The following is a 25,000-nucleotide window of genomic DNA, read 5'->3' on the forward strand; positions in this document are numbered from 1 at the left end:
CACACATACACACACATAATTACATACACACACACACACATACACACACACATACACACATACACATATACACACATATACACACATACATAAACACATACACATATACACACATACACACACACACACACACACACATACACACACACACGCACACACACACACACACACACACACACACACACACACACACACACACACACACAAACCCGAGGAAGATTAGACAGCCAAAAAGAAAGAGAGCAGTTGAAGATAGATGGCCTCGCAATACCAGGCACGATCGGTCGACCAGTGCAACCCAGCACGCTTTGGGTGAGGTTGGGGGAGAAATACTGGTGTCGAAGGTGTGGGAGTGGGAGGTGTGGTGCAGTGCAATATGGGGCATGCGGTGTCGTGCCAGAGGAAACTGTGATCGCAAGTCAGTAATGGATGCTCTTTTGTGCGTCCAAAGGGGACGTGATAGAGGGGTTGAAAGAGAGAGAGAGTAGAGATGTGTGAGGCGAAAGATCCCTCACCTAGTCGTGCATAGGTCTGTAAATGTCGCGTGTACCTTCATAGGATGCTCCGCTTGAGCATTCCCACATCAAGAGTTGGCACATTATCTCCAGCTTAGTCAATTTTCCGGGGCTCGTGGCAACGTGTGCCGCACACTGGTCCTCAAGAAGAAGAACATCCCAGTCGCACACCAACCACGAGTGAAGAGCCAACAAACGGCGGAGCAGCCAACGCAGAGTTGAGAGGAGCAGAGAAGAAGAGGGCGAAACAGCTTCGCGCTCTTCCTTTTATAAGCCCCAGGCGAAAGGTGGGGTGATGACCCGAAAGCGACACGCTGTGACCCGAATTCCACCGCTCCTCCATTGGGCCACAGTGGCCCTAGCCACGCCCTGCCAGGCTCCTGCGCCCGGAAACGGTCTCATTTGCCCATCCGGCTTGCCATGGCTCCTGACTCAACATCGGGTATGAGCTGACACCCTGGCCCTGAACGTGCTCCGAATGCAGTCTGAATGCTGAATGGCAATGCACACCCATCACCCATGGGCTCCCTCTCATGAGCCAAGATGCACACCTGGGCCGCGTATCAAACTCCTGGTTCACCCTTCCCGCAACCCCTCTGAGCCGCCCCTGTCTTGCCGTGTTCTGGCGACTGGACGAGGGTCGTATCAATGCCACGTGCTCACCCAGTACATCCTCGGCGAAATGCGGTCGAGCAATTAATGTCCGTTGCTTAGCCCCTCTTTATACATACATACACATACATATATGTACGTATGGATATGCCTCCATGTCACTCTATGAGTGATTTTTTCATTTGTTACTTACAAAATCTATATTGATGACTTCTGTCATCTGTTTGTGTGTTTGTGTGTGTGTGTGTTTGTTTGGGTGTGTGTTTGTTTGTAGACACGATAACTCGAAAACGGAAGAAGCTACCAATGTCAAATTACACTACGTGATTCAGGAGGGTGATGGCCAGCGCTGATTAGATTTTGATCAAAATCGGTCAAAGGTCAAGGTCACAGTGAGGTCAAACATCCAAAATATGATAACCCGAGTACGGAAGAAGCTACCAATGTAAAATTACACCACCTGTTTCAGAATGGTGATGGGAAGCGCTGATTAGATTTTGGTCAAAATCTGTCAGAGGTCAAGGTCACAGTGAGGTCAAACATCCAAAACATGATAACTCGAGAACGGAAGAAGATACCAATGTAAAATTACACCACGTGATTCAGAATGGTGATGGGTAGCGCTGATTAGATTTTGGTCAAAATCGGTCAAAGGTCAAGGTCACAGTGAGGTCAAACATTCGATTTTTGAAGGTTTGGTACAGAATCATCATAGAAACTTCTGGTTTGCGTCGCTACCTTCTCAAGAGACAGCTTTTATTAGACAAGGTCAGAGGTCAAGTTGACGATTTCGTAAGTACCAGTCTATGACTGCTTGTTACTGACGAAATCTAAAGATTTCGTAAGTATATTGATGACTTCCGTCCTCTGTTTGTGTGTTTGTTTGTAGGCATGATAACTCGAGCACGGAAGAAGCTACCAATGTCAAATTACACCACGTTATTCAGAATGGTGATGGCTTGCACTGATTAGATTTTGGTCAAAATCGGTCAAAGGTCCAGGTCACAGTGAGGTCAAACATCCAAAACATGATAACTCGAGAAAAGTTACCACAGGTATTGTTGTCGGAGCGTGACTTTGGAAGATCGAGGTAAGTTCGGCGGAATTTGTGTGTCAATTCGTCGATTTACGGCTGTTTTTAAAATTTTCAGTGTTTGCACCCATGGCGCAGAAAGCCTTGCCTTGTTGTAGGCCGTGCTGTGTTTTCGATAAAGATGGTGTGTAAAAGTCATTTTTCATCCCAATAAAGCTTATCGTCGCATGCCTGACTCGCTAAGTCTTTGATGACTTTGATAAATTAACTTTAATAAATAAAGATGACTTGATGATACGGTTTTATGACTTTGATAAAATAATATTAAATAATTCCGGAAATTCCTTTGGAGAAATGGAGTATTTTTGCTTCGGTCGACGTTACGAGTTCGTTTTAACTTCGATTTTAATTTTGTCTTCGGTTTTTGCGATCGCTGAGGACGCTTAACACTCGGTGGTGGAAATTCTGGTAAAAATCGGATGTTTTGGAGACGTTTTAAGATTGTATAAAAAATATTTCACCCGCCGTGTCACGGCTCGTCACGTGGCGCAGCGCGCTTGAGTAGACGTGTCATTGAGTCACGTAAAGGTTTTGCGTGTGCGCGCTGACGTCATCGCACTCACCCCGTCCTTTCGAGTTGGGGGGGGGCGTCGAGTGTGACCTTTACGTTACGTTAATCCGCGATAACTCGAGAACGGAAGAAGCAACCAATGTCAAATTACACCACGTGATTCAGGAGGGTGATGGCTCGCGCTGATTAGATTTTGGTCAAAATCGGTCAAAGTCAAGGTAACAGTGAGGTCAAACATTCGATTTTTGATGGTTTGGTACAGAATCATCGTCGAAACTTCTGGTTTGCGTTGCTACCTTCTCTCGAGACAGCTTTTATTAGACAAGGTCAGAGGTCAAATTGACGATTTCGTAAGTACCAGTCAATGACTGTTCTTGTTCGTTGCTTGTATGCTTCTTGTTCGTATGACTTGTTCGTTGCTCCCACGGGCACCATGACTCGCAATTGCATGAGTTGCACGCCCCGAACGCTACCTCCGCTTGCAAGGTAACACCATGAGCTGTGAAGCTGCAGTTCGAATCCCGTTCCAGCTCGAGTTGAATGAGTTTACCTCAAAGAATACAAACCATCCTTCCAGTCATAAAATGCAAGTTTATCTCCTCCTTCTCCTTCGTATGCAGCACAAGGCTGTGGGTTGCGTCATTGGATGAGGGCGCGGCTGGGCCGCTTGATGCAGTGCCCCAACACCCAGTGCACTGGTACTCATTTCGCCGACCTTGGAAAGATGACAGGCTGAGTAACCCCACTGATGTTAAATCAACACCCAACAGAAACTCAAACTCAAAACTTAACAATCCCAAACCAACCACCTGAACCATGAAGCCAAAATCAATCATGTTAAGTTTATCTGTTTTTAGTTTAAAGATGAGGGGATAGCGCGAACGCAGTCCCCCACTACCACAAATAGTACGGTCGAGTTTCTCACATTTGGGGAAATCGCAAGGGTCAACCCCCCCGGAGTGCAATGGGTGAGTCTCACCATGAGGGAACCGCCTTACTGATCACGGTATCTCTCCCGTCAGGTAAGTATGACTTGTTCATTCACGGGATTCCTTTTCTAACTCCGATCACCGTCTTGCTGTACCGGGACCCATTCACCACATCTCCTGAATATTGATATAAATGGTGAATGTTACAAGAACTTTACAAACACATCCTAATCGGACGATTTGGTTCGATATTATGATTTAGATATTTGGAGAGTTTCTCCCTTCGCTGCTGTTTTGAGAGAAATAAATATATCTTCATGATTTTATCCCTTCTGAGGATTTTGTCCTCGTATATGACGCCAAGCATAACTTCGTGACGTCATGTTTAACTTATTGACGTCACGACGTTTGTTGTGATTTCCAAGCTCGGTTGTTTCCTCCTCACAAGAATCTTTTGAATCATTTCGTTCCAAAGCCTGATGTTGGCTCAACGGTGACGGTGGCTGGATGAACATCCCAGGGTCATGAGTTCAAGTTCCTGTCCGTCCGTCGTTGAATTAACACCAAGTGGGTTGACTAAGCCTGTCATCCTTGAGAGGTCGGCTATTTGAGTAGGCTACCAGATTCCTGGTAACAGCAGCACCGATTTGAGCTGACCCCGAGAAAATACTCTCACCAATCAGCCACAGGCTGAATACGAATAAATAAATAAATTTCGTTCCACATGGATCGATCTGTTTCGACTGGACACAAGATAACATCAGAGATTGAAACAATGGATGGATTGAACATGACGACGACCTACCTGCCTGTGTTGGGAGAGCAACACACCTTGTGCTTTGGTCCATCACGGGAGATTGCGGGGTAAATACACGCAGGTCTTTGTAGTGTTCCACTTGGTGTCGAACTTGTGGTCCTTTTTTACATGTTTTTTTTTTGTACACGTAGTCAAGGGTCATGGAAGGGCTAGAACACAGAACAGATCAGGAAACATCACAAAAGGAACTGGAGTAATCAGAGAGATGCCATCTCGGGTTCCATGAATTTTGGGCCTTCAGACCAACCTATCCAGCATGGCAGTCCTCAGTTCGTTAATGCTGTCAAGGCCTGTGTCACTCCACAGTGCACTGATTTTGGTGGCCCGACTTCTACCTCTCCTTGCAGTGCCCTGTGTGGGCTCCCAAAGTATGAGGGGATTAACAGACAGTTCAGGGTGCCGAACGCATTGTCCCGCCAATCTCATCCTCCTCTCACAGACTTTGACGGATACTCTTGGCAGGCCACCATATAAGTTGACGTTCCGTACATGATCTTTCCATGACAGGTTAAGGGCTATCCTGAGCATGTGTGTAGACCCCATTTAATGCCTTCTCTTGTTGCACCGTAAGCATCCATGTCTCCACGACGGCTCTGACAGGGCAAGAGCATAAACCCAAGCTCCTCCTCCCTGCCACTGATGGCAAGCCTCAGTTCGTGGTCAAGGACCACAATAAACAGAAAGGGTGCCAACGTATCTCCTTGTAGTACCCCAGCCAGAATCTCAAAGTACTCTGTTTCTCCATCAGGCCAGCAGACCTGAGCACGAGTCTTGGAGTACGTGGCACTGATTGATTTATCCGCTTTCTCAGGGACGCTTTATCCACTGGTCACGGAGGACCTCAAAAAGCTTCCCTTGATCAACACTATCAAAAACCTTCATGAATTCGATGAAAGTGATCACTGCTGTCAGGCTCCGATATCTCACTCCCTCAAGTAGTCTCCTAAGCGCCAGAGTCTGCCCAACAGTTGAGCGTTCCGGACCGAAGCCATTCTGAGAGTCCCTCAGCAGGGGATCTAAGACAGGTCTGATACGGCTCAGAATCATTCAATTATATGTCTTTGCCACCACCGAGCTCAGACAAATCCCACGGTAGTTGTCGGTCCTGGAGAGATCTCCCGTCTTCGGTACCGGGACAATGTTCAGGATAGACCACTGCTCCGGCAACCCCCCTTTCTCTTACGCATGGTTGATGAACACCAAGATAATTTCATCCAGAGGGACATACTTCAACACTTCTGGTACCACCCCATCCTCACCAATTTTCTTGCTGCACTTTATGGATGCTTTCGCCTTTTTATACTCATTCATGGTGAAGGGGCCATTGTGTATGGGGAGGTCACAGAATATGGGAGCTATTGGTACGTTATCCACCAAAAGTTGGAGGGTTACCTTGCAAGTTTTTGAAATGCGAGTACCAGGTACCAACTCTCTTCTCCGCACTTTCACCTTGAATCTTTGCAGACTGGGACGACTTTTGACCACAGATATCATTGATGAGCTGCCAGCTCAATCCATACCTCTGGTTTTCGTGTGCTTTTTCCACCTCAACTATTTTCTGAGTCAGTTTCTCCTGCACTAAAATTGCATACATCCTATACAGCTCCTACTTTCTCCTTGTGGACTCCTCTCGACTCCAGCCATCTTCACCCTTGTCAACAATTTATGCTTCATATGCAGCCTTCATCTCCTTCCGGGCCATAGTGACCTTAGGATGTAAACTCTGCTCCTTCCTCCGTACCTTCAGGATTTGTGTGAGGCAGGCCTCGGCTGCCTGTTCGTTTGCTTTGACAAAACGCTGGTAACGTTCTGAAGCCCCCTCATCTTTCCCCTACAGCATGTGGAATCTATTTCATATCTCCACCGCATAAGGCTCCTGCAGTTGACGGTCAGCCGCCAGTTCACCCCATACGTGCTTCACCTTCTTCACCACATCTCGCCTCGTCAAGCTGAGATTTAGTCTTAATGTCATGGCCACCACCCTGTGATCCGACCCCAGAGAGGAAAAAGTCCCATATGCTTCACTGTTGATGATGCTTTTACACCACTTCTTACGCGTCAGGATGTAGTCAATCTGATCTGCGTGGTCTTCTTTGGTGACATCCAGGTCCATAATTTCCCTCTTCTCTTCTGAAACAGCGTGTTAGTGGCCAATATCTGATAGTCCTCCATTAAATCCAGCAACCGCCTCCCATTATCATTTGTCTGCTCATTGTGGGTGAATGGAATCATCATCCGGGCTGTTGCGAAATTTTCAGCTTGATATTGTCTTCTGAGGTTTCGTTGTGATCGTTGTATAATTTAACTTGCACTCCGGGGGGGTTGACCCTTGCGATTTCCCCAAATATGGGAAACTCGACCGGACTATTTGTGGTAGTGGGGGACTGCGTTCGCGCTATCCCCTCATCTTTAAACTACAAACAGATAAACTTAACATGATTGGTGTTGGCTTCATGGATCAGGTGGTTGGTTTGGGATTGTTGAGTTTTGAGTTTTTGCTGGGTGTTGATTTAACATCAGTGGGGTTACTCAGCCTGTCATCCTTCCCAAGTCGGCGAAATGAGTAGCAGTGCACTGGGTGTTGGGGCACTGCATCAAGCGGCCCAGCCGCGCCCTTAACCAATGACGCAACCAACAGCCTTGTGCTGCATACGAAGGAGAAGGAGGAGATAAACTTGCATTTTATGACTGGAAGGATGGTTTGTATTCTTTGAGGTAAACTCATTCAACTCGAGCTGGAACGGGATTCGAACTGCAGCTTCACAGCTCATGGTGTTACCTTGCAAGCGGAGGTCGCGTTCGGGGCGTGCAACTCATGCAATTGCGAGTCGTGGTGCCCGTGGCAGCAACGAACAAGTGACAAACAAACAAACAAGCAGTCATTGACTGGTACTTACGAAATCGTCAACTTGACCTCTGACCTTGTCTAATAAAAGCTGTCTCTCGAGAAGGTAGCGACGCAAACCAGAAGTTTCTGCGATGATTCTGTACCAAACCATCAAAAATCGAATGTTTGACCTCACTGTTACCTTGACTTTGACCGATTTTGACCAAAATCTAATCAGCGCGAGCCATCACCCACCTGAATCACGTGGTGTAATTTGACATTGGTAGCTTCTTCCGTTCTCGAGTTACCGTGGATTAACGTAACGTAAAGGTCACACTCGACGGCCCCCCCAACTCGAAAGGATGCAGGGGCGAGTGCGATGACGTCAGCGCGCACACGCAAAACCTTTACGTGACTCAATGACACGTCTGCTCAAGCGCGCTGTGCCTCGTGACGAGCTGTGACACGGCGGGTGAAATATTTTTTATACAATCTTAAAACGTCTCCAAAACATCCGATTTTTACCAGAATTTCGACAACCCAGTGTTAAGCGTCCCAAGCGATCGCAAAAACCGAAGACAAAATTAAAATCGAAGTTAAAACGAACTCGTAACGTCGACCGAAGCAAAAATACTCCATTTCTCCAAAGGAATTTCTGGAATTATTTAATATTATTTTATCAAAGTCATAAAACCGAATCATCAAGTCATCTTTATTTATTAAAGTTAATTTATCAAAGTCATCAAAGACTTTGCGAGTCAGGCATGCGACGATAAACTTTATTGGGATGAAAAATGACTTTTACACACCATCTTTATCGAAAACACAGCACGGCCGACAACGAGGCAAGGCTTTCTGTGCCATGGGTGCTAACACTGAAATTTTTAAAACAGCCGTAACTCGACGAATTGACACACAAATTCCGCCGAACTTCCCTCGATCTTCCAAAGTCACGCTCCGACAACAATACCTGTGGTAACTTTTCTCGAGTTATCATGTTTTGAATGTTTGACCTCACTGTGACCTGGACCTTTGACCGATTTTGACCAAAATCTAATCAGCGCAAGCAATCACCATTCTGAATCACGTGGTGCAATTTGACATTAGTAGCTTCTTCCGTTCTCGAGTTATCATGCCTACAAACAAACACACAAACAGAGGACGGAAGTCATCAATATACTTACGAAATCTTGAGATTTCGTAAGTAACAAGCAGTCATAGACTGGTACTTACGAAATCGTCAACTTGACCTCTGACCTTGTCTAATAAAAGCTGTCTGTTGAGAAGGTAGCGACGCAAACCAGAAGTTTCTACGATGATTCTGAACCAAACCATCAAAAATCGAATGTTTGACCTCACTGTGACCTTGACCTTTGACAGATTTTGACCAAAATCTAATCAGCGCTACCCATCACCATTCTGAATCACGTGGTGTAATTTTACATTGGTAGCTTCTTCCGTTCTCGAGTTATCATGTTTTGGATGTTTGACCTCACTGTGACCTTGACCTTTGACCGATATTGACCAAAATCTAATCAGCGCTGGCCATCACCCTCTTGAATCACTTAGTGTAATTTGATATTGGCAGCTTCTTCCGTTTTCGAGTTATCATGTCTACAAACAAACACACACCCAAACAAACACACACACACAAACACACAAACAGATGACAGAAGTCATCAATATAGATTTCGTAAGTAACAAATGAAAAAAATCACTCATAGAGTGACATGGAGGCATATCCATACGTACATATATGTATGTGTATGTATGTATAAAGAGGGGCTAAGCAACGGACATGAATTGCTCGACCGCATTTCGCCGAGGATGTACTGGGTGAGCACGTGGCATTGATACGACCCTCGTCCAGTCGCCAGAACACGGCAAGACAGGGGCGGCTCAGAGGGGTTGCGGGAAGGGTGATCCAGGAGTTTGATACGGGGCCCAGGTGTGCATCTTGGCTCATGAGAGGGAGCCCGTGAGTGATGGGTGTGCATTGTCATTCAGCATTCAGACTGCATTCGGAGCACGTTCAGGGCCAGGGTGTCAGCTCATACCCGATGTTGAGTCAGGAGCCATGGCAAGCCGGATGGGCAAATGAGACCGTTTCCGGGCGCAGGAGCCTGGCAGGGCGTGGCTAGGGCCACTGTGGTCCAATGGAGGAGCGGCGGCATTCGGGTCACAGCGTGTCGCTTTCGGGTCATCACCCCACCCTTCGCCTGGGGCTTACAAAAGGAAGAGCGCGAAGCTGTTTCGCCCTCTTCTTCTCTGCTCCTCTCAACTCTGCGTTGGCTGCTCCGCCGTTTGCTGGCTCTTCACTCGTGGTTGGTGTGCGACTGGGATGTTCTTCTTTTTGAGGACCAGTGTGCGGCACACGTTGCCACGAGCCCCGGCAAAGTGACTAATCTGGAGATAATGTGCCAACGCTTGATGTGGGAATGCTCAAGCGGAGCGTCCCACGAAGGTACACGCTACATTCACAGACCTATGCACGACTAGGTGAGGGATCTTTTGCCTCACACATCTCTACTCTCTCTCTTTCCACCCCTCCATCACGTCCCCTTTGGACGCACAAAAGAGCATCCATTACTGACTTGCGATCACAGTTTCCTCTGGCACGACACCGCATGCCCCATATTGCACTGCACCACACCTCCCACTCCCACACCTTCGACACCAGTATTTCTCCCCCAACCTCGCCCAAAGCGTACTGGGTTGCGTTGGTCGACCGATCGTGCCTGGTATTGCGAGGCCATCTATCTTCAACTTCTCTCTTTCTTTTTGGCTATCTAATCTTCCTCAGGTGTGTGTGTGTGTGTGTGTGTGTGTGTGTGTGTGTGTGTGTGTGAGAGTGTGAGTGTGAGTGTGAGTGTGTGTGTGTGTGTGTGTGTGTGTGTGTGTGTGTGTGTGTGTGTGTGTGTGTGTGTGTGTGTGTGTGTGTGTGTGTGTGTGTGTATATGATGGCAACTGTCATCGCATAAGTTAAGATCGTATAACTTCTCACGGGATAAGTCTGCTCTGTGTCTGTTTTTGTAAATTACTTGCCTTTTGTTGCACCCCACAAATTCCTTGTTATCCCTGCTGTACATAACAATAAACCCCATTCACTGTGCCACATACCTTTCCTCGCTTCAGTGTAAATAAATACTTTGTATGGAAATGTTCCCAGCTCGTTTTCGTCTTTTCCCTCATTGGTCCAGCATGGTCCGTATCCTAGCTCAGCCAGGACGTTATCCCCAACGATCTGTTTTTCTCGCCGGTACGTCCTTGGGCAGTCTCGCTCGGCTGCATTTGATCCGTTAAGGTGATCCGGTTTGAACAAGGCATACCGAGGGCGTGTCCCCCGGTAATTAGATCACATGACCATTAGGTAAACGGTATTTATTAGATGGAGGACCCTAAGTCAGTGGTCGAGTTATTGGCGTTCGCGGTCGATTTGTGACCCGCCGCGTCACGGAGTTATCCGTGTGCGATGGCCTGTGATTCCGGTGGGAACTGGAGGTAGCTTCTCTACCTTCGTGGTCTTCTCATCCCCGACCCCACAACAGTTTTAGCATGAGGAATTATCATGGTTTTATAATGATTATTGTTGCATTTGTCCATATTAAACGTCGTTATTATTACTCCTGCTTTCTCTCCTCCCACGAACGCCACCCTCTAATTTTGTCATAGTCCTGTTGAGTTAAACATCAGAAAAACATCTTTTAATCGCTTCATCACGTGACATGATGAAGCTTCTTTCCTTGGGATGGAGCATTCCCTTTGGATTGTGTTGACCACCGCTCTCAAGTTGATACGTTTTGTCGGCAAAGTGAGATCCCACCCTCAGAGACCCCTTGCTGTCTCGGAGCACCATGCCTCGCAATTGCATGCGTTGCACGCCCCGAACACCACTTCTGCCTGCAAGACACCACCATGAGCTGGGAAGCTTCGGTTCGAACCCTGTTGCAGCTCGAGGTGAATGAGTATACCTCTGAGAATACAAACAACCTTCTCGTCATAAAATGCAAGTTTATCTTGTCCTCCTCCTTCACATGTAGCACAAGGCTGCGGGTGGCATCATTGGATGAGGGCACGGCTGTGCTGCTTCTGCAGTGCCCCAATTACCAGTGCACTGGTACTCGTATCACCGACCTGCGAAGGATGACAGGCTGAGTAACTCCACTGATGTGAAATCAACACCCGACAGAAACTCAAAACTCAACAATCACAAACCAACCACCTGATCCATGAAGCCAACACCAATCACCTAAAGTTTATCTGTTTTCAGTTTAAAGATGAGGGGATAGCACGAACGCAGTCCCCCACTACCACAAATAGTACGGTCGAGTTTCCCACATTTGGGGAAATCGCAAGGGTCAACCCTCCCGGAGTGCAATGGGTGAGTCTCACCATGAGGGAACCGCCTTACTGATCACGGTATCTCTCTCGACAGGTAAGTTGTTGTTCATTCAGTTGTTCATTCATATGAGTTGTTCATTCACGGGATTCCTTTTCTCACTCCGATCACCGTCTTGCTGTCCTGGGACCCATTCACCACATCTCCTGAATATTGATATAAATGGTGAATGTTACAAGAACTTTACAAACACATTCTAATCGGACTATTTGGTTCGATATTATGATTTAGATATTTGGAGAATTTCTCCCTTCGCTGTTGTTTTGAGAGAATTAAATATGTATTCGTGATTTGATTCCTTCTGAGGATTCCGCCCTCATATAATGACGCCAGGATTAATTTAGTGACGTCATGATGACGTGTCTAACTTGGTGACGTCACACCGCCGGTTGTTGAGTTGTGATTTCCCAGCTCGATTGTTTCCTCATTGGAAGAATCTCTGAATCATTTCGTTCCACGTGGATCGCTTTGTTTACATTCGAGAGAAGATCACATCAGAGATTAAATCAATGGATGGATTCAACAGGACGATGACGTGTGAGTGTGAGTGTGAGTGTGAGTGTGAGTGTGAGTGTGAGTGTGAGTGTGAGTGTGAGTGTGAGTGTGAGTGTGAGTGTGTGTGTGTGTGTGTGTGTGTGTGTGAGTGTGAGTGTGTGTGTGTGTGTGTGTGTGTGTGTGTGTGTGAGTGTGAGTGTGAGTGTGAGTGTGAGTGTGAGTGTGAGTGTGAGTGTGAGTGTGAGTGTGTGTGTGTGTGTGTGTGTGTGTGCAATGACGTTTTTCCCATTTCAGGCCTCATCATCAAATTTTCAGCAAATCTTTAATTTGAGAATATGGAGAAAATAATTTAAAATTGGGTCAAAATGGGAAAGGGCAAAGTCAGAGTAACTATAAATATCCCTGATGAGTGGCAAGTGAAGAAGGAAATGCTCGTTTTTAGCTCACCTGGACTTGACTCATATCAGGTGAGCTTATGCAATCGAGCAGTGTCTGCAGGTGAGTGAGTGAGTCAGTCCAGAAACACTTTCGTCATCATCGCTTGAACCAAACATACAATTTTGATGAAACTTTGCCACAAGCATCATATCTGATGTTTAACGAAGGTTAAATCAAAATCTGCGCTCGTTAGGGGAGTCGATGGGGGTCCCCCCCAGACCATCTAAATAGGTACATCCATTGATTTAATCTCTGATGTGATCTTCTCTCGAATGTAAACAAAGCGATCCACGTGGAACGAAATGATTCAGAGATTCTTCCAATGAGGAAACAATCGAGCTGGGAAATCACAACTCAACAACCGGCGGTGTGACGTCACCTCGGGCGGCCTCAGACACGGTAAGTCTGAGAGGAACCGGGGATACCTCCTCATAGTAGACCCGAAACCCGTGGCCTAACAGTATGCTAGATCACAGGCAACATGTTGTACCTTTGGGGGAGGGAGTGAAGCAGGGAGATGTGCAAGTCGGGTGTGGGTGGAGTAGGAGTCTGGAGGGAGGAGTGCGAGAAGGCAGGGGAAGAGGTGGGAGAAGGGAAGGGAATGAGTGGTGTGGGAGTCCAGAGTGAAGGGGTGTGGTGGGAAGAGAGAGGGAAAGGGTGGGGGTGGGAGGAGGAGTGGGTGGGGAGAGAGTCTGGAAGGAGATGGTGGGGTCAAAAGGAAGGAAGGGAGGTGGGGTAGGAGGAGGGAGGGAAAGGGTCAGAGACCCAGCATGGCACACACCTTTGCCAGTGGTAAATAAATAAAGAAACACAGAAGGGATTTTAAAACATAGAGGCAATAACCCTGGGCGCTCACCTGGTCGCAGCTGGATAAGATAACCAGGGAACCACTGGTAGGCATGGATTGCCCACAAAATATTGTTAAGGCCACAGGTACCGAGTGTATTATGGAGGGGGTTAATCCCTGTTTCTCCTCGGAAGAGCCTGATCTGGGGCCACCGCTCACAATTAACGTTGTGGTACAGTGGGTTGTTTTAGAACCACGAACGCCACCCAGTCAACCACGAGTTCCAGTGTCCACCGTCTAATTACGCCGTTTAACTCGAGGTCACATGGCTTCCTGAACGGGGAGCGTGCCCTCAGCAATGCACCAATGTTATCTTGATTAGATCTTAAGTTGGACGGCCAAGCATTTACCGCTGGTGCATGCCGACTGACAGGTTAATTAGTTTGGGAATGACCTCCCAGTCTATCTCAGTTCAGACAAGGCTGGATCATTGGAAGGAAAGGACAAGCACGGACAGGTTGAAACGTCAACAAGGAATTTATTGAGAAGAAAAAATAAATAAACAGAAAAACATTTTATTTCCTTGTGGTGAAAATAGGTGAATTCAAATCAATCAAAATACTTTCAAACAAAAAGAATTAAAGAGGCATTGATAGAAAAATAGACAAAAGCAGATGCTTATCACTATGCTTTACTTAACGATTAAACATGAGACAAGGGTACCCAGCAGATCATTCGGGGGGGGGGGGGGGGTGAAGAAATCCGGTCTCGGCTTACCAAGGTAGAAATCGTCGTGTGTCCAATAAAATGTCCCAAAATGTGTGAGCGTGCCTTAGTCCACTGCCAGTGCCCTGCCTCGCTGTGCACCCACCCGCAAAAAGGCTCGAACACCAAAAAGGTGGACGTCAACGTCGGTGAAAGAGGTGGGTGAGGTAAATGATCCACAGCCGTATTTGACCATCAGAAAAACTGCTCAGGAAAAGCCCGCGGTGTGCTTAATCAAAAGTCCTGTAAGTCCAAAGTGTAAATAAATCGTGCACCTCCAAACCAATGAGTCCTGATGGAAAGGGGGTAAACGAGCCTCCGTTGGGCTCATGGCTATCTCATGTGCATGAATGTGTCTGTCGTAAAGAGAGAAAGGCCATCCCATAAGAAAAGGGAATCTATTCTTTACCCTTCTCAACGCATCAAAGTTAGAATCCCACCAGACATGGGGATGGGTCTATCCTGGACATGCATTTATGGAAATAACTGTCCGAGGACCTAAATGTGTGTATGCATTCGTCAGATCCGATTCTGAAATCGATAACAATATGTAACGGAGAAAAAAAGTAAATACCTTTAAGAATTTTTTTTTTTTTAATGCCGTGAACAAACTTTGGTACATCACAGGTGATAAAGGTTGTGGTAAAGTTCCATCAAAATTGTGTGTGTAGTTTCTTAGAAGAAAGCAAATACCTCTTCGGGGGGGGGGGGGAACACCCCCATAAACCCTGACAGACCACAATTTTTTTGTTGCCAAAACAAACTTTGGTATATCATGGTTGATGAAGGTAGTGGTCAAGTTTCATCAGAGATGCATTTGTAGTTTCTGAGAAGAAAGCAAATAACTATTTTGGGGGGCAATCCTCGTAGACCCCATTCTGGCCGGATTTTTTTTTCATGTCCTGAATAAACTTTGGTATGTACACGGTGATGAATGTTATGGTAAAGTTTCATCAAAATCGAATTTGTAATTTCAGAGAGGAAGTTGAAAGTATTTGTGGACAGACAGACGGACCGACAGACAGACTGACGTACGATGTGCCATTCTACAAGCTCCCCGCAACTACGTTCCAGGTGAACTAACCAGGGAACCACTGGTAGGCATGGATGACCCACAAAATATGTAATGGAGAAGAAATGAAAAACCTACCGATTTTTTTTTTTAATGCCATGAACAAACTTTGGTACATCACGAGGCGGTGGTGAAGTTTCACCGGAATTGTGTGTGTAGTTTTTGAGAAGAAAGCAAATGCATATTTGGGGGGGGGGGCAACCCTCCTGTTTTTAGACCTTGTCTTTTTTTTAATGCCATTAACAAAATTTGGTACAGACACGGAGATGAATGTTTCGGTAAAGTTTCAGAGAAGTTGAAACTATCTGTGAACTCTAAAGGGGAGGTGAGACTTTTTTTTGTCTGACCGGCCAAGATACCCAGGCTTGCATCCATAAGGGCTGTGAAGGGGGAAACCCTGTTTCAGTCATCGGAGCAGGTGTCTTCGGCTCCTGGTTTCAGCGAGAGGAGTAGCGACCCTCACTCATATTTAGCTTTGAATGGAACCATTAATTCAAACGACCTACCAAATTCTATACTTCCAGTGGCGGGAGTCCGCAGGAGCTCGGATACTGCGGGGATTCGTGCACGTTCGCCAGTCGGACATCATGGCGTACCCTTAAACCCTCATGGGAGGGGTACGGCTGACAGATGCAAGAAGCCCGTGGCAATATTGAAGTGTAAACAGTCCCTCAAGATAGCTACTTTTAACATCCAGACCCTCGCGGCACCGAAGATCACAGATGAGGACTCTCGGTTGAAGACTGAGGAACTGGCTTGGAATATGAAGAAGCAGTGTGTGGAGATATGTGGGTTTCAGAAACACAGGCAGGTGCATAAAATGAAACGGAGAGATGATGTGAACCGCTACAGCGCTGGTCTTGGGTATGAACTGTACACGACATCAGCATGGAGGAATACAGTGCAAGCAACAACAGGAGGGGTGGGGATCGTTATTGGCAAGGTAGCTCAAAAGGCCTTAATTGGAGTGGATCGCATTTCAGACCAGGTGGTTAAGGCTTCCTTTCAGGGAAACCCTGCATTTACAGTAATTGTCATATATGCACCATGTGAATATGCAGACAGCACCGACAAAACTGAGTTTTACAATAACCTCCAGCAGACGATTGAAGCTGTCCTTCGACATCACTTCCTGGCTATACTCTGTGACCTTAATGTATGCTTTGGCCCTGTGGAAGAAATAATTATATTAATGTACTCTAAATTGTAATTGTGCTCGTGTTTTATAAATTTAATTTCTCTGCTATTTGTCGAATTGGATGTCAGTTTTGCTTCCCTTTAGCCAAGAGTATTTTTCCCTAAATGTTGATAAAAAAGAATTTCTTGCTGTGGAACAATGTGACCTGGGCTGATAACAGCAAACTTTTGCCGTAATTACATCATGTGCTTCTCACCGAGAACACATGTATTGCAGTTCGAGTTAACAGCCCCTCCACTCTCCCATGAAAGTATATAAATGCCTGGAAATGTAATGTTGTTTTAGTGCAAGCACGTGTGATGTATAGCATCTCAGTGGCTTGTGCTCCTTGGTACTGACCAAGTACCAAGTTATAATGAAACTCTCTGATGTGATGTACTTTCACGTTGTGGAAAAATGAATTAATCGGTGTCTTTGATTTGAGTCGGTTAAGCGGTTAACCAAAAGTAAGACAAATAAAATAGAACCCAATTAAAGTTCCACAACAAATGGGGGTGTGCGAGGGTGAGAATAAACTGTTGGATAAAATTAGAACAAAATTGTTCTCTGAGAAAAGTATTTTTGTGGACATTGATTTTATCGGTGTCTGATTTGAGAAACAGGATTTTAAAACCGAGTCGGCTAAACGTTAAAACCTCGCAAGTTAAATTAGACAACGATCACAACGAAACCTCAGAAGACAACATCAAGCTGAAAATTTCACAACAGCGGGATGATGATTCTATTCACCCACAATGAGCAGACAAATGATAATGGGAGGCGGTTGCTGGATTTAATGGAGGACTATCAGATATTGGCCACGAACATGCTGTTTCAGAAGAGAAGAAGGAAATTATGGACCTCGATGTCACCAAAGAAGACCACACATCAGATTGACTACATCCTGACGCGTAAGAAGTGGCATAAAAGCATCATTAACAGTGAAGCATATGGGACTTTTTCCTCTCTGGGGTCGGATCATAGGGTGGTGGCCATGACATTAAGACTAAATCTCAGCTCGACGAGGCGAGATGTGGTGAAGAAGGTGAAGCACATATGGGGTGAACTGGCGGCTGACCGTCACATGCAGGAGCGTTATGAGGTGGAGATATGAAATAGATTCCACATGCTGTAGGGGAAAGATGAGGGGGCTTCAGAACGTTACCAGCGTTTTGTCGAAGCAAACGAACAGGCAGCCGAGGCCTGCCTCACACAAATCCTGAAGGTACGGAGGAAGGAGCAGAGTTTACATCCTAAGGTCACTCTGGCCCGGAAGGAGATGAAGGCTGCATATGAAGCATAAATTGTTGACAAGGGTGAAGATGGCTGGAGTAGAGAGGAGTCCACAAGGAGAAAGTAGGAGCTGTATTAAATCTTGGTGCAGGAGAAACTGACTCAGAAAATAGTTGCGGTGGAAGAAGCACACGAAAACCAGAGGTATGGATTGAGCTGGCAGCTCATCAATGATATCTGTGGTCAAAAGTCGTCCCAGTCTGCAAAGATTCAAGGTGAAAGTGCGGAGAAGAGAGTTGGTACCTGGTACTCGCATTTCAAAAACTTGCAAGGTAACCCTCCAACTTTTGGTGGATAACGTACCAATAGCTCCCATATTATGTGACCTCCCCATACACAATGGCCCCTTTACCATGAATGAGTATAAAAAGGCTAAAGCATCCATAAAGTGCAGCAAGAAAATTGGTGAGGATGGGGTGGTACCAGAAGTGTTGAAGTATGTCCCTCTGGATGAAATTATCTTGGTGTTCATCAACCATGCGTAAGAGAAAGGGGAGTTGCCGGAGCAGTGGTCTATCCTGAACATTGTCCCGGTATCGAAGACGGGAGATCTCTCCAGGACCGACAACTACCGTGGGATTTGCCTGAGCTCGGTGGTGGCAAAGACATATAATCGAATGATTCTGAGCCGTATCAGACCTGTCTTAGATCCTCTGTTGAGGGACTCTCAGAATGGCTTCGGTCCGGAACGCTCAACTGTGGGGCAGACCCTGGCGCTAAGGAGACTACTTGAGGGAGTGAGAGATCGGAGCCTGACAGCAGTGATCACTTTCATCGAATTCATGAAGGTTTTTGATAGTGTTGATCAAGGGAAGCTTTTTGAGGTCCTCCGTGCCTAGTGGATAAAGCGTCCCTGAGAAAGTGGATAAATCAATCAGTGCCACGTACTCCAAGACTCGTGCTAAGGTCTGCTCGCCTGATGGAGAAACAGAGTACTTTGAGATTCTCGCTGGGGTATTACAAGGAGATACGTTGGCACCCTTTCTGTTTATTGTGGTCCTTGACCACGCACTGATGCTTGCCATCAGTGGCAGGGAGGAGGAGCTTGGGTTTATGCTCTTGCCCCGTTGGAGCCGCCGTGTACGACCTGTAATGATCACAGATCTTGACTTCGCCGCCGATATTGCTGTGATAGACACAGCGAAGAAGGCAAGGATTCTACGACTTGCTGTGGAGGGCAAATGCAAGAAGATTGGTCTACAGCTTAATGCCAAAAAGACGAAGGTGATGGCATATAATATTGATGACACCACCATTGCTACCTTTGATGGTACGGTGCTTTGAGTTAAGAAAGACTTCAAGTATCTTGGCTCCTGGATTGCCTTGACTGAGCAGGACATCAACATTAGACGAGCCCTCGCATGGAATGCCTTGCACGGTATGAGGAAAGCATGGAAGTCGGGGCATAGAGATGACCTGAAAAGGCGGCTTTTTGTCGCAACAGTCGAGGCTGTGCTGCAATATGGAACGGAGACATGGACACTTACGGTGCAACAAGGGAGGGCATTAAATGGGGTCTACACACATATGCTCAGGATAGCCCTTAGCGCGTCATGGAACGATCATGTACGGAACGTCAATTTATATGCTGGCCTGCCAAGAGTATCCGTCAAAGTCCGTGAGAGGAGGATGAGATTGGCGGGACACTGCGTTCGGCACCCTGAACTGTCTGCTAATCCCCTCATACTTTGGGAGCGCACACAGGGCACTGCAAGGAGAGGTAGAAGTCGGGCCACCAACATCAGTGCACTGCGGAGTGACACAGGCCTTGACAGCATTGACGAACTGAGGACTGCCATGCTGGATAGGTTGGTCTGAAGGCCCTATATTCATGGAACCCGATATGGCATAGGCTCAGGCCAATATACGCCCTTGCATTAGTAGTAGTGATGCCATATTTTATGCCATACTCAGCTTGATGCCATATTCTCCTTGCCGGGGGGTAAGGTTTTTGAGATAGTTTTTATGAATTACCCTTCACTCCTTCAGTTTTGGGAGTGTTGGGAGAAGCTGAAGAACCAAGAGCCACTAAATCATTTTTCTGTGGAAGCTTTGTCAAAAAAGGGTGTGGTAAATGTTTCACTACAAATGTATTGTGAAGTCCTGAAGAATGAGGACATTGTTACATGGCTGAGTAGGTCATGTAAAGTGCTTGGCCCTGTGGTGAATATCAGAGACGAGGACGGGATTAAAACCGGAGCAAGGACGGTAAAAGTCAAACTGGAATCGGACCCTATAGTGCCTGGGGGCCTTCGGCATCTTCAAGGAAAGGTGTCTATCGGCCCATTTCGGGGATTCCTACACTACCCTGGACAAGTAAAGAAATGCAACAGATGTGGTAGTACTGGCCACATGGCATGGGCGTGTGGGACACCAAAATGCTGCAAGTGTAGTTCCTTCGAGCACTCGGGACAAGTATGTACGAAACCACTAAAATGCATCCTGTGTGGCAGTCCAGACATCTTTTCCGTCTCTGTCCAAAATCCTTCGCTAACAAGGTCAAAAGCACTCGTGAATTTCTTTGGGGCAAGACGAATGGAAGTGAGTTTCATGATTCTACCCTTCCAATTGACAAACAGAAAGAAATTGTAGTGAGTCAGTCGGTAGCTCAGTTAGTGGTGTCACCTAAGGCCCCGTGTGAACACAAATGATTTCAAAGGTTCATTCATTGGGTGTTGGGTCGGCATCCTCAGTCACCTGGGGGTCAGCATCCAACCAGTGGGTGGAAATGAACAGGGAAACGCAGAGGTCTTAAAGGAAAGGGAATCACATAATAAAAGCTTATGTGTCAAGGGCAACATGGAGGAAGGTGTCCAAATAGAGGAGAGTCACACTCCATTGCCCGGAGTACTCGTTTCTATGGACACTGAGAAAGATGGCTTGGTGATTGAAGGAGAAGCTCAGGGCGGTGAATTGACTGAAAGGAGATCCACAAAGAGAATATGGGATTGGGACTCTGTGCACAATGATGGAGAGGCAGGGGAATCGTGGTCTAAACCTGCGAGACGGAGAACAGGGAGAGGGAGAGGGAGAGCGAGAGGGAGAGGGAGAGGAAGAGTCATGCGACAAGAAAATCGCGGGACGACGGCTTGCCAAAACATAGGGAGCGTTCTCCTCTGAACAACTCCTCGGATGGCTAACGTGAAGATGCTGTCAGTTAATGTTTGAAGTATTTTGAAGTCAAGTAGGAGGGCTGCGATCTTGAGAGAGATAACATCTACTCACTTTGATGTCGCCTTCATACACGAATGCTTCCTGCCATCCCGTGCGAGATACCCTGACCTCACCAAGGAGTGGCCAGGTCCTTCACATTTTTCAGGAAGGAATGCATGCAAGAATGATGGCATTGCTGTTCTCTTTAGCCAAAAGCTCCCTTGGGTTATTAAGAGTGCTCTTGACCTCGTGCCCGGGAGAATATGTGTGCCTGAAGTCGATTTGTACGATTTGTGATTTCGATTCATCAACGTTTATTTTCCTCAAAATCCGAAGGAGCGTATCGTTTGCATGAAGAAAATTGAATTGTGGTTTTGTACCCAACGTTTTATTGTTTTGGGGGGCGACTTCAACCTCGTAGTAGATTCCCCAGAACGGGATTCATCGTGTCTTGCTGCAAAACAAATGTTGCTCGCCTTTGACCTGAGGGACTCATTCCGGGAAGTACATTTGTCTGATCTTGGCCACACGTGGGCAGGCCATGGATTCTACGCACAATCTCGCATCGATTATTTCTTTATTTCGAATATTTTGGGATTCGAGGTTTTCAGAGGATTTGGATTTCTTTCTCGGATCATTGTGGTATCATGTTAGAAGTTTCATTGCCAACCAGCAATCGGTCGGTCGTAGGTCATTGGAAAGGAAATATTGCATTGTTTAATGTTCCTTGGTCGCAAGACATTATTGGGGAACAAATCTCCTTGTGGGTCACTCTAATCCTGGAATTTGGAAGCATTTTGGTGGGAGGATTTTAAGTCGAGAATAAAAAAGCTATTGCTTCATTTAGGGAGTGATGAAGCAACATGAAAGTAGAAACTTTACCCTCCCATCTCAAAAGTTGTAACGTCTTTATGCTCTTCAATGTTATGGCTTTAATGTGGGACAGGACATTTCATCTGTAAAAAGCAGTATTGCTACTTACTTCCGTTATCAAGAAGACCGGATTGTTTTTCGCAGCCCCTTGAGTGCAGTGGGACATCAGGAACGGTGTCCCCCCCCCCCCCGCCCCTTTCTTTCGGAGAGTCATGAAACGGCGTGTGCAACCTTCTTGTTTAATCAACAACACCGGAACCACTCGGTCCGACCCCCAGGTGAGCGATACCATGATCACAGGTTTTTATTCAAATCTGTATAAAAGGGAGGAGGTTTCTGCTGTAGACAAAGAACAACTCCTTTCGCATTGCAAAGTTCGAGCGAGTGGATCAGGGAGCAGCTCTTCCTTCACTTTAGCAGAGCTTGAGCAGGTGGTTGGAGCGTGAAAGAGGTGAAACTCCTGGAAGCGATGGCATTGCAAATGAATTTTATCAAGTTTACTGTCGGAACTTAAAGGGCCACTTTTGTAGGTCTGCAAAGTGGTTTGGCCATCAAACAAGGTGCCTACGTCTTGGTCAGAATCCCTGCTGATTTTACTCCCAAAGGAGGGAGATTTGAGGGATATTCAGAACTGGAGACTGATCTCATGACTCAATTCTGATTACAAAATATTTGCGTCAATGTTGTTGGGTCGAGTGCAACATGAGATCGGTGGAGTACGACATGTGCACCAGAGGTGTGGCACAAAAGGGAGGAAAGCCTCAGATGTTTTGCTCCTCGTTTGGGACATACTGTCCTGAGCTGAAAACAGAAAACTAGACCTTGCAGTCTTGAACCTTGATCTGGCGAAAGCATTTGACAACGTTTCCCAGGATTATTTGTGGGACCAATTGAGGGTGTTGTCCTTTGATATGAATCTGGTTCAAGCTTTGCGATGTCTTTATGATAACTCGACCGCAAAAATAGTCATAAATAATAGAGTGACAGAAGGATTTAAAGTGCAGAAAGGGTTCAGGCAAGGTTGTCCCTTATCCCCCCCCCCTTTCTCTTTGTTTTGGCAACCCTCCCTCTTGTCTCGGCTTAAGAGGATAAGGTGTCTCCACTGGTGAAGAAACCAGTATTATTAGGGGAACCTCGGTGGGGTGTTCTTCATTTTGGCGAACAATCGCATCGTCGTTGATGCCTGGTCATCACAGTGACCTGGCATGGTTACATGTTGAGGGTTTACTTCCCTCACGTCTCGAATGCTTCACACGTGGCCTTACCCGAACAGTGGAATGTCCGTATGCTGGGTCGAGTCAACCCGAATCTGTTTCACACTATACGTCGTCATGTGTATTTGCCCAAAGGTCTTGGGGTATTATAAACGTGCATTGGCTTTCCACCCTGTTTCCAAATATGTCAACACAGGAAGTGGAAATGAACGGTATATGTGTGCGAGTTCCTGCTTTGCAGAAAACGACATATTGGAGGATTCTCTGTGCAGCGAAGATAGTGCTGTGGAAATGTAGATGCCTGGCCATCTTTGGAAGATTCAACTGGGACCCTGATCTCTGTGGCCATCTTCCTCAACGAGATCCTTAACTGTTTGAGACTTTTGGGAAGAACCTCTGTCAAGGAGAAAGCTTTGTGAAAAAAAAAATGTTTCCCAAGCCTGGGTAGTTTGTGATTTCATCATATTCATTGAGTGTTTGAAATTAGTTTTTTCAGTCCAACACGAGTTCTAAGTACCCCTTGAGATTGTTAATGCATGGATAAAAAGTAAGACAGGTACTGTCAAATGCAATGTATTTGGTTAATTGCTCTGAATGTTGGAGGTTCTTCATCGTTTGCTGACTCTTTTGTATTCATGGTATGTGTGTGTATTATCGAATTTTAAAGAAAATTTCGTGCCTCTTGTTAGGGTGGGTGTTCTGGCAGATCCAATACCACTACGAGAGATAGATTCTACAGAATGCTGTGACGTGTGAAATGTTGATGCTTCCACATCGTTTGGTGCGACTGAGAATGCTGTTTCCACGGATGTTGCTGGTGCTGGTGATTTCTTTGGTGGAGGCCAATTGATGTCTTCAGATGATTCTGAAGCAGACGATGGGATTTTGGAGGAACAAGCGGCTCCAGTCATGGATGTTTTCACCCCTCTTGGGTTCGGCTGATGGACCTTTAGTGCCTTCTACTGTGGGAGGTGTGTCGTTGCCCAAATCCCAAGCGCGGGATTCAGCCTCTGCTATGGCTTCTGCCGCAAGCAGACTAAAGGAGATTGGGACCATACGCCATGCAAAGCGTTGGTGCTGCTTAAGCAGTCTCCTTGGCTATTGGGCACAATCTTGGACGGGTTGCCACTCCGACAGTATACCAGCACGCTGGCACTCATTTTGCGAACCTCGGAAGAATGACAGGCTGAGTTAACCCCACCTGGTATTAATTCAACAGCTGAGCAGGATTTGAACTCAGAACCCTCAGATCCAAAACCCGCCACCCTAACCATTAAGCCAACATCAGGCATAGACGAAAGGATGTGGACGGATATGCGTTTGGATCTTCAGGCTTCTTGAGAGTGCTGGAGTTGCTACAAGGGTCTGTGAAGCAAAATTGTGAGGTATTGCCCATTTCCTCAGATCCACCCACAGGGTTGGTTGGGATCTACGGGTGGTAAAGAGACTACCACAGAAAGGAACACATCAGCTGCGGCGATTATTGCGGGGTCTTCCCAGGTGCAGCATCAAAATGGCATACGTCTGGAGCTTTTAGACAATTTTGCCATGAATCGGCATTTGTTCAGCAAGTTGATGGTGCAAGGTGCCTTGGGGTTTGGGATTTCACAGTTAGATGCAATATTTTCCTTGCCAGGGGGAAAAGTTTGAGATCGTTTTTGCGAATCACCCTTCACTTCTCCAATTTTGGGAGCGGTGAGAAGCTGAAGAGCCAAAAGCCACTAAATCATTTTTCAGCGGAAGCAGAGTCAGAAAAGCTGTGGTAAATGTTCCATTACAAATGTACTGTGGAATCATGAAAAACGAAGACATTGTTACATGGTTGAGTAGGTCATGTAAAATGCTTGGCCTTGTGGTTGAGGTCAGAGATGAGGATGGCAAAATTTAAACTGGAATCGGATTGCACAGTGCCTGGGGGCCTTTGGTACCTTCCAGGCAAGGTGACTATCGGCCCATTTTGGGGATTCCTATACTACCCAGGACAAGCTAAGATGTGTAATAGATGTGGTAGCACAGACCACATGGCATGG

General features: G+C 46.4%; 2 non-coding genes across 2 annotated transcripts; both read right to left on the bottom strand.

Annotated features, from left to right (window-relative positions):
- Positions 1-3,597: 3,597 nt before the first annotated feature.
- LOC147033318 (U1 spliceosomal RNA) lies at positions 3,598-3,761 on the bottom strand. The gene has a single exon (XR_015055660.1). It is a non-coding gene; the product is annotated as a U1 spliceosomal RNA (small nuclear RNA).
- A 7,822-nt stretch (positions 3,762-11,583) lies between these two features.
- LOC147033319 (U1 spliceosomal RNA) lies at positions 11,584-11,747 on the bottom strand. The gene has a single exon (XR_015055671.1). It is a non-coding gene; the product is annotated as a U1 spliceosomal RNA (small nuclear RNA).
- Between the last annotated feature and the right edge of the window lie 13,253 nt (positions 11,748-25,000).

This window comes from Eptatretus burgeri, chromosome 2 (assembly GCF_056783735.1).
Source record: "Eptatretus burgeri isolate ZD-2024b chromosome 2, Ebu_testis_v1, whole genome shotgun sequence".
NCBI lineage: Eukaryota > Metazoa > Chordata > Myxini > Myxiniformes > Myxinidae > Eptatretus > Eptatretus burgeri.